At 39.9% G+C, this 12,692-nt stretch overlaps 1 protein-coding gene across 9 annotated transcripts in view; it reads right to left on the bottom strand.

Moving 5' to 3' along the window:
• LOC149158109 (uncharacterized) overlaps positions 1-12,692 on the bottom strand; it is a 136,766-nt gene that overhangs the window by 79,926 nt on the left and 44,148 nt on the right. For 2 of the 9 annotated variants that reach the window (XM_089436132.1, XM_089436124.1), the window contains exon 1: positions 11,156-11,453. The exons of 3 other annotated variants lie outside the window; for them this stretch is intronic. The gene's annotated coding sequence lies outside the window, so the exon portion shown is untranslated. 4 more of the 9 variants (XM_089436126.1, XM_089436127.1, XM_089436130.1 and 1 more) reach the window with 4 other exon arrangements.

A 12,692-nucleotide genomic window follows, 5' to 3' on the forward strand; every position in this document is an offset into this window, starting at 1 on the left:
AGGAAGACATCCTAGGGCAAGGAAGACGCAGAAAGGACGCTAGGGCAGCAGGTCATCTCTTTGACCAGCGTTGACCAAGCGTTGACCATCCAAAAGTGTGGATTGGGTGTGGTTGCCTCTCCTAGGAAAGCCGCAATTTTTGGCACGAAAACCGAGGTGATCTGACCTCTAGTTTGACCGGTGTTGACTGCCCTAGTTTAGGGCTGCAAGTTGACTTTAGAAATTTGCAAATTGACTGTACTTTTGGGGCTGTTCAAGGGTTGTTTCTTCAAGTTATTCGAGGACAAGTTGACCGGAAATTGACCAAGCATTTTAGAGGTCAATTTCAAATAGTTTGACCAAGTTTGACTTTGCTAATCTAGGGTTTGTTGTTGCTGATATAAAATTACAAAATTCAGATTTTGTACTATTTCTCTCTGTTGAACTATTGAAGATAAAAGAAGATTTGATCAAAGGGTTTCCCCGCATTAGGGTTTGTCCCTAGCTAGCCGCCACATCTTGTGTCTCTTGTCTTGGCTTGTTTTCTGTTGATCATTTAATGTTCTATCTGCACTTTACTTAATGTATATGTGATTGCTAATCTGTGGATAATAAAAAGAAAAATAAGTAAACTGCTCTAAGCATAGAACATACCATAATTTAACATGGTATCAGAGCTGAGGTGAAGACAAAGCAAGAGCAAGTGCAATCACCGAAGAGAAGGTTGGCAAGGCTATCTTAAAGAAATCATGGGGTCCTCAACACACTTCCCTGCTGAAGACAAACTCCGTGAGAAGTCTGACTATCACAAATGGAAAATGTCTCTCGATCTAACATTAGAAGAACATGAAGTGTTGGACCATGTGAGAGGCGGAATTGTTGAGCCTCCATCAAATGCATCCGCTATTGCTAGGAACAAATGGACCAAGGGAGAAGTCAAAGAAAGGAGGATCATCCGGGGCTCTATCGACAAGCGCTTGGTGGCCTATGTTTCTGAGCTGAACACCTCTAAGGAAATCTACAATAGACTGGTGAATTTATTTAAAGTTAATGATGCAAATCTAGTCATGTTTCTTAGAAATAAGTTGAAGGAAATTAAGAAGAGCAAAGATGAGAGTATGCAAGCATATTTATTAAGGATCACCGAGATCAAGAACGGTCTCCTATCTATTGGGGAAGTAATTCCTGACAGGGAAATGACACTCACAACTCTTGGAGAACTGCCATCTGAATGGTATATATTCAAGACTACTCTTCTCAACAATAACGTAATTCCTGGATTTGAGGAATTAATGGCCAGATGCATTCAAGAAGAAACGAGGATGGAAGAGCAAGAAATGCCCATACTTAAAGGTCATCCCTCTGCCTTTTCTTCTCATACTAAAAGAAGAAACAATTCCGGGGCTAAATTCAAAGGAAAGGCTGGACCAAAGGGTGGAAGAAAAGGACGATGTTACAATTGCAATAAAACGGGTCACTATGCAAAGGAGTGCCCTGATAAAAGGACTCACACCAGGACGATGATCAAAATCCCTCTCAAGGCAATCAAAGGAATGGCAGGTCAAATGGCAATGGTAAAAGAAGTGTCGGAAATCAAGGAAGAGGACAACCATTCAAGAAGGCAAGAAATTCCAATTATGAATCTAACACTGTTAACAATAAGCAAGATGAATATCATCTACCAGCAACTCTATCTACTACTGCTCCCCCGGACTCGCTGGGAAATTGGCTTATTGATAGTGGTGCCTTAAGGCACTTCACTGGTTACAAAGAAGCTCTCTATAATCTGATAGAGGAGGAAACCAACCTGGAAATTGTTCTTGGAGATAATTCAAAATATCATGTGAAAGGCGTAGGAAATGTCACTATTCAATTGAATCAGGGTAATACCATCCACTTACAAGATGTATTATATGCACTTGATCTCAAAAAGAACCTAGTGTCCATTTCGGAAATGGAAGACAAAGGCTACAAGGTGGCCTTCAGCGATGTCAAGGTATGTGTATGGAAAAAGAACTTTAAAGATGCTTTTACTCTTGGGTTTCAAGTTGATTCATTATATCAAGTCGAAGGAAGTCCGCTGGGTGTCATGTCTTGTGACACATCTCTTCAGTGCAAACTATGGCATCAGAGGTTTGCTCACCTTCATTATAAAGCTCTACCCAATGTAAGAAAAATGGTGACCGGGATGCCCGAGTTTAGATTAGAGCAAGAAGGTGTATGTCCAGGATGTGCCGAAGGAAAGCTCAAAAGGGGACCATTCCCCTCAAGCCAAAGCAAGACCTCCGATATATTGCAGTTGGTTCACTCAGACATATCCGGTATGATGCCTGTGAACTCCTTGGGAGGATATTTATATTACCTCACTTTTACAGATGATTATTCTCGCAAGACTTGGATATACTTCTTGAAAAAGAAGGATGAAGTGTTCTCCTGGTTTCGGCACTTCAAAGCCTTGATCGAGAATCAAACCGAAAAGAAGATCAAGACCTTAAGGACTAATAATGGGACTGAATATGGATCCAATGAGTTTCATGACTTTTGCAAAGACGCCGGCATTAAGAGGGAGACTACTACACCATATACTCCTGAGCAGAATGGTGTGGCGGAAAGGAAGAATCGTACAATTGTGGAAGCTGTCCGTGCTATGCTCCATGATCAAAGACTTCCGAAGTTTCTATGGGCCGAAGCTGCAAATACCGTCGTATATGTACAAAACCGATGCCCTCATCAAGCATTGGGTTCCAAGACTCCCAATGAAATGTTCACCAGTAAGAAACCTGACGTATCTCATTTTAGAATTTTTGGAAGCCCTGTATATTTTCATGTGCCTAAAGAGAAAAGGAATGAATTGGGTGCATATGGAAAGAAAGGAATCTTCGTGGGCTATAGCGAAAATACTAAGGGCTATAGAATCTATGTAGCTGGTCAAAGGGAAGTCGAGATTAGTCATGATGTCACCTTTGACAAAGAGATGGCTCTTAGCAAAGTAGACAATCTTCCTACTTTAAGGGGATCTAAAGAAGCTGACACCGAGGAACCGAAGGAAAAGAAAGATGAGACGATGCCCGATGTGGAAGAACCTATGGATCCTATTGATCCTCTTCCGCAAGACCCTTCCTCTTCTAGGAAGAGGCCTTCATGACTTAGGGGGACACTTGATGATGTTGAAGGACACATTGCACCCAGAGGAACCTTCCGTGAAAATAAGAAGCCGAACAGCTATCAGGGATACCTGACCATCATGAGCACGATCATCCAAAATGAGCCTTCGTCATTCACAAATGCTGTCAAGCATCAAGTATGGAAGGATTCTATGACCGAGGAATATGAGTCCATTATATAAAACGATGTTTGGGATGTGGTCCCCAAACCCCAGGACAAAGCAGTTGTCACTTCAAAATGGCTTTACAAGATAAAGCATGCAGTTGATGTTAGTGCGGAAAAGTATAAGGCTCGTTTTGTCGCTCGTGGCTTCTCCCAGAAGGAAGGTATAGAATATGACGAGATATTTGCACCTGTTGCCCGATATACCACCATCCGCTTGAGCATAGCCCTTGCTGCTTCGCAAGGATGGAACCTACATTAGATGGATGTCAAGACTGCGTTCTTACATGGTTCGATCAAAGAGGAGGTCTATGTGGAGCAACCCGAAGGATTTGAGATTTATGATCGAGAATCTCATGTGTGCAGGTTGAAGAAGGCCCTCTATGGGCTAAAGCAAGGACGCCGAGCATGATATGAGTGGATCGATAACTACTTGATGAAGTTGGGATTCATTAGGAGTGAAGCCGACCCTAACCTTTACTTTAAGGTTACAGATGAAAAGCCTCTCATACCGGTGCTATATGTTGACGACCTCTTTCTAACAGGTGCAGAAGCTCTCATTCACGAATGTAAGAGGGAGTTGGCTTCTGAGTTCGAGATGAAAGACCTAGGACTTATGCACTATTTCCTAAGACTGGAAGTTTGGCAGAAACCAGGGGAGATTTTCCTATCTCAAGGAAAATATGTGGTGAAGATACTGGAGAGATTCGGCATGGTGCACTGCAAGCCCGTAACTACCCCGATGGAGCTTGACTTCAAGAAGTTAAGCGGTAGTGCTGTCGGACCTGTTTTACGAAATGCTACCGAGTATCGTCAACTCGTCGGAGCATTAATGTTCTTGGTGAACTCTCGTCCGGATATATGCTTTGCAGTCAACATATGGTTGAGCCTCACCACTCACATTGGATTGGTGCCAAGAATCTGTTGAGATATCTTCGTGGCACAATCACTCATGGGTTGAGATACACTATCGGAGATGTGAGACTACTTGGGTATACTAATGCTGATTGGGCAGGCAGTGTGGTGGACCGAAAGAGCACTTTCGGGTGTTGTTTCTCTTTGGGATCTGCCTCGATATCCTAGATGAGCAGGAAGCAGAAGTCGGTGGATTTGAGCACTACCGAGGCAAAGTACATTGCTGCTAGCATGGCCTCCTGTGAGGCAGTCTAGTTGTGAAAGCTCTTCAGTGAGCTGTTTGGAGTTACATTGGATACCACCGTGATCCTGTGCGACAACCAGAGCGGGATCTGTTTATCAGAGAATCCCGTATTTCATGATCGCTCCAAGCATATTGATATCAGATACCACTATATTCGAGATATGGTGCAGCGAGGAGAAATAAGGCTCCAACATATCGGTACAGATGAACAGGTCGCCGACATTTTGACAAAGCCCCTAGGAAAGGTCAAATTCCTGACTTTCCGAGAACGACTTGTTGTCGTTTAGAGACCCTCTTATGAGGGTCAAGTATGATGTATTGAGCTCTGGCAACTCCAGGGGGGCACGAGGTACTTCTTGGAGCGACATGTGACCACAAGGCGACTCACCATCCCCTGGTGGTGCACTATGTACAGGGTAAAGGTTCAACCTTCCCCTGTGACACCCCGTGGCGACTGTGGAACAGGATGATTAGTTCTCCTGTGGGCCAGGATGATTCGTTCTCCGTGGCGACTGTGGAACAGGATGATTAGTTCTCCTGTAGGCCAGGATGATTAGTTCTCCATGGCATCCACTGGACAGGATGATTCATTCTCCTGTGGACAGGATGATTAGTTCTCCTGTCGAGGCATCCTACCCATGTAGTCTGGGACTCATGGGAAGTACCTCTCATCTGATCAATGAGCAGGGAAATGAGGATAGGGACCATAGTAGTACTATCGATGGACGCATCGTTGTATCTACCGTACTCCCTATGCTAGGATGACCTCCATTGATATGGGATTAGTGAGAGTAGTTCACTCTCTGAGACTGACTTCGGGTCAGTGGAGGATGGTATGATACATCCTCGATCATTTCTTCTTCTTCATAGTTCAAGCAGAGCAAAGTAGAGCAAAGCAGAGCAAAGTGGGGTCAAGTTGTACAGGGCAATGAATTTTATGGATGGATAGCAGCGACGGTCTGACGGATCGCAGATGAAGTTCTCCCTAGTTGAGAGGGAGTGTTAAAATTGGCAACTAGGGCCAAACTCCATGTGGATCACCTTATTTATGGCTTCTGATATTTTTCCTAGATTCCTCTCATCGAGAGGTGTAGGATTGATCTAAAGATCATCCAATTCCGATAAGTATTTATGGAGATATGAATATATTTTGATTATGGACAAATTGTCAAGGTCAGCCAGCAAACTTATGTAGGCTCAGAAGCCCAACAGTCACATCTATTCACCGTCAACGTTTGCATATAAATACAAGGAGCCTCCTCCTCATTTGGACAATTCATTCACTCATCTCCTCTCTCTCTCTCTCACGTGTAGCTGAAAGGAAGACGTCCTAGGGCAAGGAAGACGCAGAAAGAAGGATGCTAGGGCAGCAGGTCATCTCTTTGACCAACGTTGACCAAGCATTGACCATCCAGAAGTGTGGATTGGGTGTGGTTGCCTCTCCTAGGAAGGCCACAATTTTTGGCACGAAAATCGAGGTGATCTAACCTCTGGTTTGACCGGTGTTGACTGCCCTCAGGGCTGCAAGTTGACTTCAGAAATCTGCAAATTAACTGTACTTTTGGGGCTGTTCAAGGGCTGTTTCTTCAAGCTGTTCGAGGACAAGTTGACCGGAAATTGACCAAGCATTTTAGAGGTCAATTTCAAATAGTTTGACCAAGTTTGACTTTGCTGATCTAGGGTTTGCTGCTACTGATATAAAATTACAAAATTCAGATTTTGTACTATTTCTCTCTATTGAACTATTGAAGATAAAGAAAGATTTGATCAAAGGGTTTCCCCGCATTGGGGTTTGTCCCTGGCTAGCCGCCACATCTTATGTCTCTTGTCTTGACTTGTTTTCTGTTGATCATTTAATGTTCTATCTGCACTTTACTTAATGTATATGTGTTTGCTAATCTGTGGATAATAAAAAGTTAAACAAGTAAACTGCTCTAAGCATAGAACATACCATAATTTAACAATATCATTATGCAATTTCATGCAAAATGGTTTACAGTCAAGAAAATCTATAGAGGACACCCACAAGACCATGACAATGAATATCAATATTAATCATGATCCACTTATCAATGATTCTAATTTTAATTCCAAACAAGAGAATGATTAGATGGATAATGTCTCGTTTTTTCATGTATTTGATGGTCATGGTGGCCACAAAGCTATAGATTTTGCTACTGAAAATATTGGTCACAATATTGTGGATGCTCTACTCCATGCAACGACAAATCAAGTAAAATTAGTTGGAGACTCAAACATTGAATTTACTAATAAAAGTAATCTTCTTAATAATAAGAATCTTGGAGAGGCTATTAAAGTTGGGTAATTGAGAACAAATAAAAAGTCTTTAAAGCAAGGTGTTCCTAGTGGTACTAATTGTGTAATTGCTCTCATTATTAATGGCAACTTAGTGGTTTCCAATGTTGGAGATTCTCGAGCAGTTATCAGTAGAAGTAGAGATCAAGACATTTGTAAAGTTGAAGCCCTTACATTTGATCATAAAATTGGAAGGAATGGCAAGCAACAATGCATAGAGAAATTGGGTGGATTTATGTTGAATCACAAAGGAGATATACAAATCGGAACATTCAAGTGTCTAGGGAAATAGGTGATGTTGTTGTCATCAAAGATAAGCAAAGATTAATAGTTGGACCAAAAGCTATCATTGCCACCAAAGAGAAGAAATTACACTCCAGGGTAATTAAGCAAAATCTCATTAAATGGAAGAACCTATCAAAAGAGGATGCCCACCAAGAAACAGAGATTTTTTGTCAACAACATCCTTTGTTACCCTTGCTTTGAGGACAAAGCATCTCTAGGGAGGGAGGCAATGTTATATACATAATAATAATACGTAAAGTTGAAATGGATTTCATAAAAATAGGTTATCGGATCCATGGCTCATAAACTACCAATGGTAAAACATCATAAAATAATAAATTAAAATATAATAATAAAAGAGATACGAATATGTCATGACTCTTTTCTAAAAGGCACCTTAGGCCATATTTATAATTGGAGCGATCTCAATGTATTTCATCTCATTAATTTAATCATTATTAAATATATTAATTTATACACATTGTAATAATTATTGTTAGCACATACTATTCCAATAATTATTGTTTGCTACATTACGACCTTAATTGGCAAATTCGTCTTGGAGCATTTATGGTGTTATGGGTTCTTTCTTTGTGGATAAATGTTCTCAACTCTTAAAACTTTTCCTACTTGGTTTATTTTGGTGCATCAAGACTAATGGTGGAATTTTTCAAGTCTTCTACAAGCTTTCCAAGATCGATCCATTGAAGGGCATTGAGAGTTACTTGGAAGGAAGATGTTTAGAGCTTCTTCTCATTCAACCTTTATTAACTTGGCGAGTATTTGATACCATGCTTTATTCCTCCTTAAAGTTCCTTGTCAACTGAAGAATTAAATGATTTCATCAAACAATGGTTGGTTTTAGGCAAAGAAGGTTTTACCATTGAAGGTTCCCTTCTTGTAGACTTCAAATCCATTGTTAATCCTTTTGGGTAAAAAATTACTTCACTTCTACCTCTTGTTGCTAGTCTCAGACAATAAGCCAACTCCCAAAAGGGTTTTCTTCTTGACCTCATTTGGCTATTTGATTCACCTTAACTCCATTTCCCTAGCTGGAATTGAAACTAATAACTTGTCCTTCCATCACTTTTCTTAAAAAACCCTAAAAACTACAAACCCCATTTTACTAAGGCTACTCTCAATATGGTGTTTCATTGCTTGGTCTTAGTAATCCTAATAGGGAATACCCCCCTTGAGCCAAAGGAGACCCAGCCTGTAGCAACAAAGAAAAGGTTGCTAAGGTGACAGTGGTGAACTTCCTAGAGGTTTCCCTCCAATTGTGCATTGTGGATTAGGGCTTTCATCATTGCATATAATATGGGAGGTTACAAACCCCATACATATAAAATCACAAATCTAGAACACCTCATCGGCTTATTTAGTTGTATTAATATTGTATTCAATTGTACATGTTTATGCCCAAAAAACACGGGATAAATGTACAAGAACCCACGGAATACTTGCAAAAAGGAGAAGAAATAGTGGTATTGCAAGTTGTAAATAGATAGAAACCATGAATATAGAGAATTATATAAAGTCATGAAAAAAATGCAAATACAACAAAAAATTGAGACAAGTTCAAACAATATTGGGTTATCTGCATGGTAACAGCCATAAAATAGTCCTGAGAATGTGATCCAATGGTTAGGTGGGGATTTTTGGTCCTCACAGGTCTTGTGGTCCAATCTCTGGCAAGACTATGTACACTTGTGAGCTGATCCAGGTGCAATTTCTTCAGCTGAAAAAAAAAGGCCCATAAACATATAAACATGTAAGGGAGTGTTGATGCACCTGTAAATCACTCAAAGCACTTGGAGTTGAGTGTTCAAGAAGAAATTTGGCGGCCAAACTTACAGAAATATAAAAAAGACCTAATCTTTATGTTCAAAAACTAACTAATACAAATGCATTAAAAACAATGCAAAACACTCACAACAAGATAGTTAAGTGAGAGATCTCTTCATATGAAATTACCCATAAAAGACAAGGAAAATGGAATGAAATACAAGGTGCAAATATACTACAAATTTGAACACATACGTTGGACTAAGTCTAATTATATAGCCTCTAAATCATCCTTAACCTACTTTGAGTGCATGTATCATACAATTGGATAATTATAACTTGATTTCTTTACCATTGGTATGATAATGGAATTATTCTTAGCGGGAAACAGTGCATATTCTTTAGGAGCCATAACAATGGCCTCTGTGGATCAACATATTTTTGCTTACACTCCACAAGTAAGATCTTCTTGACCATCAACTCAATTTGGTGAATCATAGTTGCTTTCTTTTAAACTCTATTACTTTGGGTTGAATTACAACCAGCGTAGATCCGTCTTAATTCTGAATCTATCAATCACCGAGAGGGATCAAATCTCTCAAGGTGCAGACCTCTTTTTTGAGTGCAAAACTTTCCTCACTTGAGGAAAGTTTTGCACCTCAAGAGATTTGATCCCTCTCAACACTTGATAGATCCAGAGTTAAGATGGATCTAGGTTGGTTCGATATATATTTCATTTTTATTGACCACGGGATCTTGGATAGACGGTGATCGTGTGCGTTGTTAAGGCACCCCTAGATGTTAAGTCACCAGTTCAATTCCCCACCCTATTCGGTTGTTATTCTTGGACATGACCATGATGTAGCCTCACTGTTGCCGAATATATATATATATATATATATATATTTCATTTTTTATTTTATTTTTTTATTTTTATTTTTATTTTACCAAGTCAAAATATTTACACAACAAAACATTACAACATCTCTTCCATACTGGGCTAGAAAGTGCCTCTCGACGCAATCACAACCAGTCAAAGTTAGGCAGTGTCTTGAAACGTGATGTACTAAGCATTCGCACTTATTGTTAAGATGTTTATACTTGAAAGTGACATTTAAGGAGACTTTTATTGAGGAGGACAACCTCCTATGGTCTTGCAGAATTAGATGATCACTATCTTCTTCTCAGCCATGCATGGCTGACGCAGATGCATTTGACATGCTCTTAGAGAGTTTACGAAATTCATAGTGCCATGGATGTGGTTAGAGACAACATCGTCAAAAAAGGGCATGGATTATAACAATATTCAGGACACCAAATGCAAAACGATTTCATCAATTCCTAACAAACCTTAATCTTAGGGCATTGAAAATCAATAATGGAGATTCCACTCTGCAGATCGAAACACTGAAAGACTAAAAATATTTTACAAAAATAACTATCAAGAAACCCAAATGCCTCTCTGACAAATTAAGGTTGTATGAGTAATCATTTCAATGCAGAAAATAATGAGCATTGAGTATATACTGTGATAGGCAGTTGCTCAATTGATACAGAAGTTTCACCTTTAGAGAATAGAAAAAGGTGTCTACTAGTAAGATTTTTTATTTTGTTTGATAGGCACTTGCAGTAAATATGTACAAGCAACACCTTCCAAGATGGGATATTACAATGAAACGGATACATCTCACGGCTCATGAATGCTACCTTTCAGTTAAGAATCAAGATTGCATGACCAGTTATCTATTGTGCCAAATTGACCTAACTATTGTGTCAAATTCACTGAGGACTTGCACCTGACCCCAACCACAACAGCGTCTTTATGCTATTGAGGTGGCCCAAATAGGAAGCAGACATGTCTGTGGGGGGATTTAAACCTTAGTGTGGGGAGATGAACGTCCCTATTTTACTAATCAACCAAACCCTGTAACTACTAGTGAGATTTTGAAATGCATATGTGACCAGTTTACCAATGTTCAAAACTTTTTGGCTGATTCGAGGACTATTCAAACTCCAGATACTTCCAAACGCGAGGGCAGAAATAAAAAATCAGGAGCTCGTCAAAAATAATCTTCAGTTTTTTTGTTGATGCAATGTTCACCATAGTTTAGTTGAATGCGGCAAATGAACCGGTAAAGTAATGTTTGCCATCGTCACAATTCATTCATCTACGGGTGGGAGCTTGGGAAGAACCTAGTCCTATAAACATAAAAACCAGGAATGCGAGCCGACGAGTAGGAGGCGGCCAATTATACGAGCCCTTAGATCATATTTTACCCATTGTAATAAACAGAAAAAGCTTACCAGTGTCCCCACAGACTGGGCTCTCCGGCTGTTGAGGCGAGCTAAATTAATCCCAATCCAATCCAGAAGAATCTGTAATTGTATTTATATTCCCCTTCCCTTGTCAATAATACTTATGACAAGACGCACGAGATGAAATTTTCAAACAAAAACACTCTGTGCCGACTAAGAAAAAGAATAATAGTAAGAGACGGAAGAAAATATGGCCCGGAGGTCGCTGGGAAAGGCGCACAGTTGCGTAGTGGGGTTGGGACTGGAGATACATTACCAAATGAATGACGTAAAATACAAAACAATCAGGACAATTGATACGAACAGTCTGACGAATTTTGGTGGAAAGGTACTGCTTCCACTGGGTACGCCTGTGCCAGTCTGTCCTCCCGTGATTCCCATAGCAATACACGAAGGCCGCCGTCACTGCTTCACCAACTTGAGTACCTTTTGCAAGAGAAATCCTTTTCTGTTCTGCCGTGGCGTTCGATGTTTCTTGTGATGAGTCGAATTTGTCGACAAGACTGCATTTTTTGGTTAAAATGACAGCGACATTTAGAAAACAATGGTGTCCTGGGTGAAATTTTTAGCAATACAATTTCGGGCGTAAGTTGTACGTATATTTTGAGTTAGTCAACGTATCTATTTTTATATACGTGTGCATGTGGGTAGAGGATGATATCGTCCCTTGAATCATGGCAATAACTCCACGTGTCAAAAGCGATGCAGCTAATCGTGGGCATATGAGGACCGTCTATATAATTTGCTTGGAAATATTTGGTGACTGAAAATATCATTGATCATTTCTTCTTCGCTATATATTGTCCTTCTCAACCTTACTATTATTTTTTTTTTTAAGTGGAATCATATGTTTATCAGACAAAGTGATTATTTAATGTATCATGACTGTGATTGAACTTTTCATATGGCTCGTTCGCTTCAAAAGTGATAACACGCATAATTCATGGAACAACAGCAGAACCATGTGCTTTCCCACAAGTTTCTCATCATCCAACTCCCAAAGTTGATAGACCCAAATACACGTGTTTATCTAACAACATCAACTTGCGCTACTCTTTTGGAATATGCACATACCAAGTGCTTTCGTATATGTGCAAATTCTTAGCACTGGACTTGCATCCACTCCATGCTTACTCTAGTCGAACATTCCACCCAATTTCAGTCAATGTTATTCCTCATTGCAGCGTCACAATTATAAGGTTCACGCCAAATTTTCAAGGAACATATTTAAGTTCAGCATACAACTTTTGAAACTTATTTGGGATGTTTTCCACCATCACCTCTAGATGATGTATATGGACAACATGGAGGAGAGAAGAAGGACACCAATAGAAAATTCTATTGAAGGTTGAAAGATTCATCAATGAAATCAAGCAAATCCATTTGCAACTGCAAGAGACAATGAAGAAATCACAGGAGAAGTACAAGTACAGAGATGACCAGCACAAAATTGAGAATACATTTAAGGCAGGAGACTGAGTCTAGTTGCACCTAAATAAACCTAAATAAAGAGAGGTTGCAAAGA

This window comes from Pinus tabuliformis, chromosome 5_2, assembly GCF_031772625.1.
Source record: "Pinus tabuliformis cultivar Carrire ecotype Pingquan chromosome 5_2, CPIR1, whole genome shotgun sequence".
NCBI lineage: Eukaryota > Viridiplantae > Streptophyta > Pinopsida > Pinales > Pinaceae > Pinus > Pinus tabuliformis.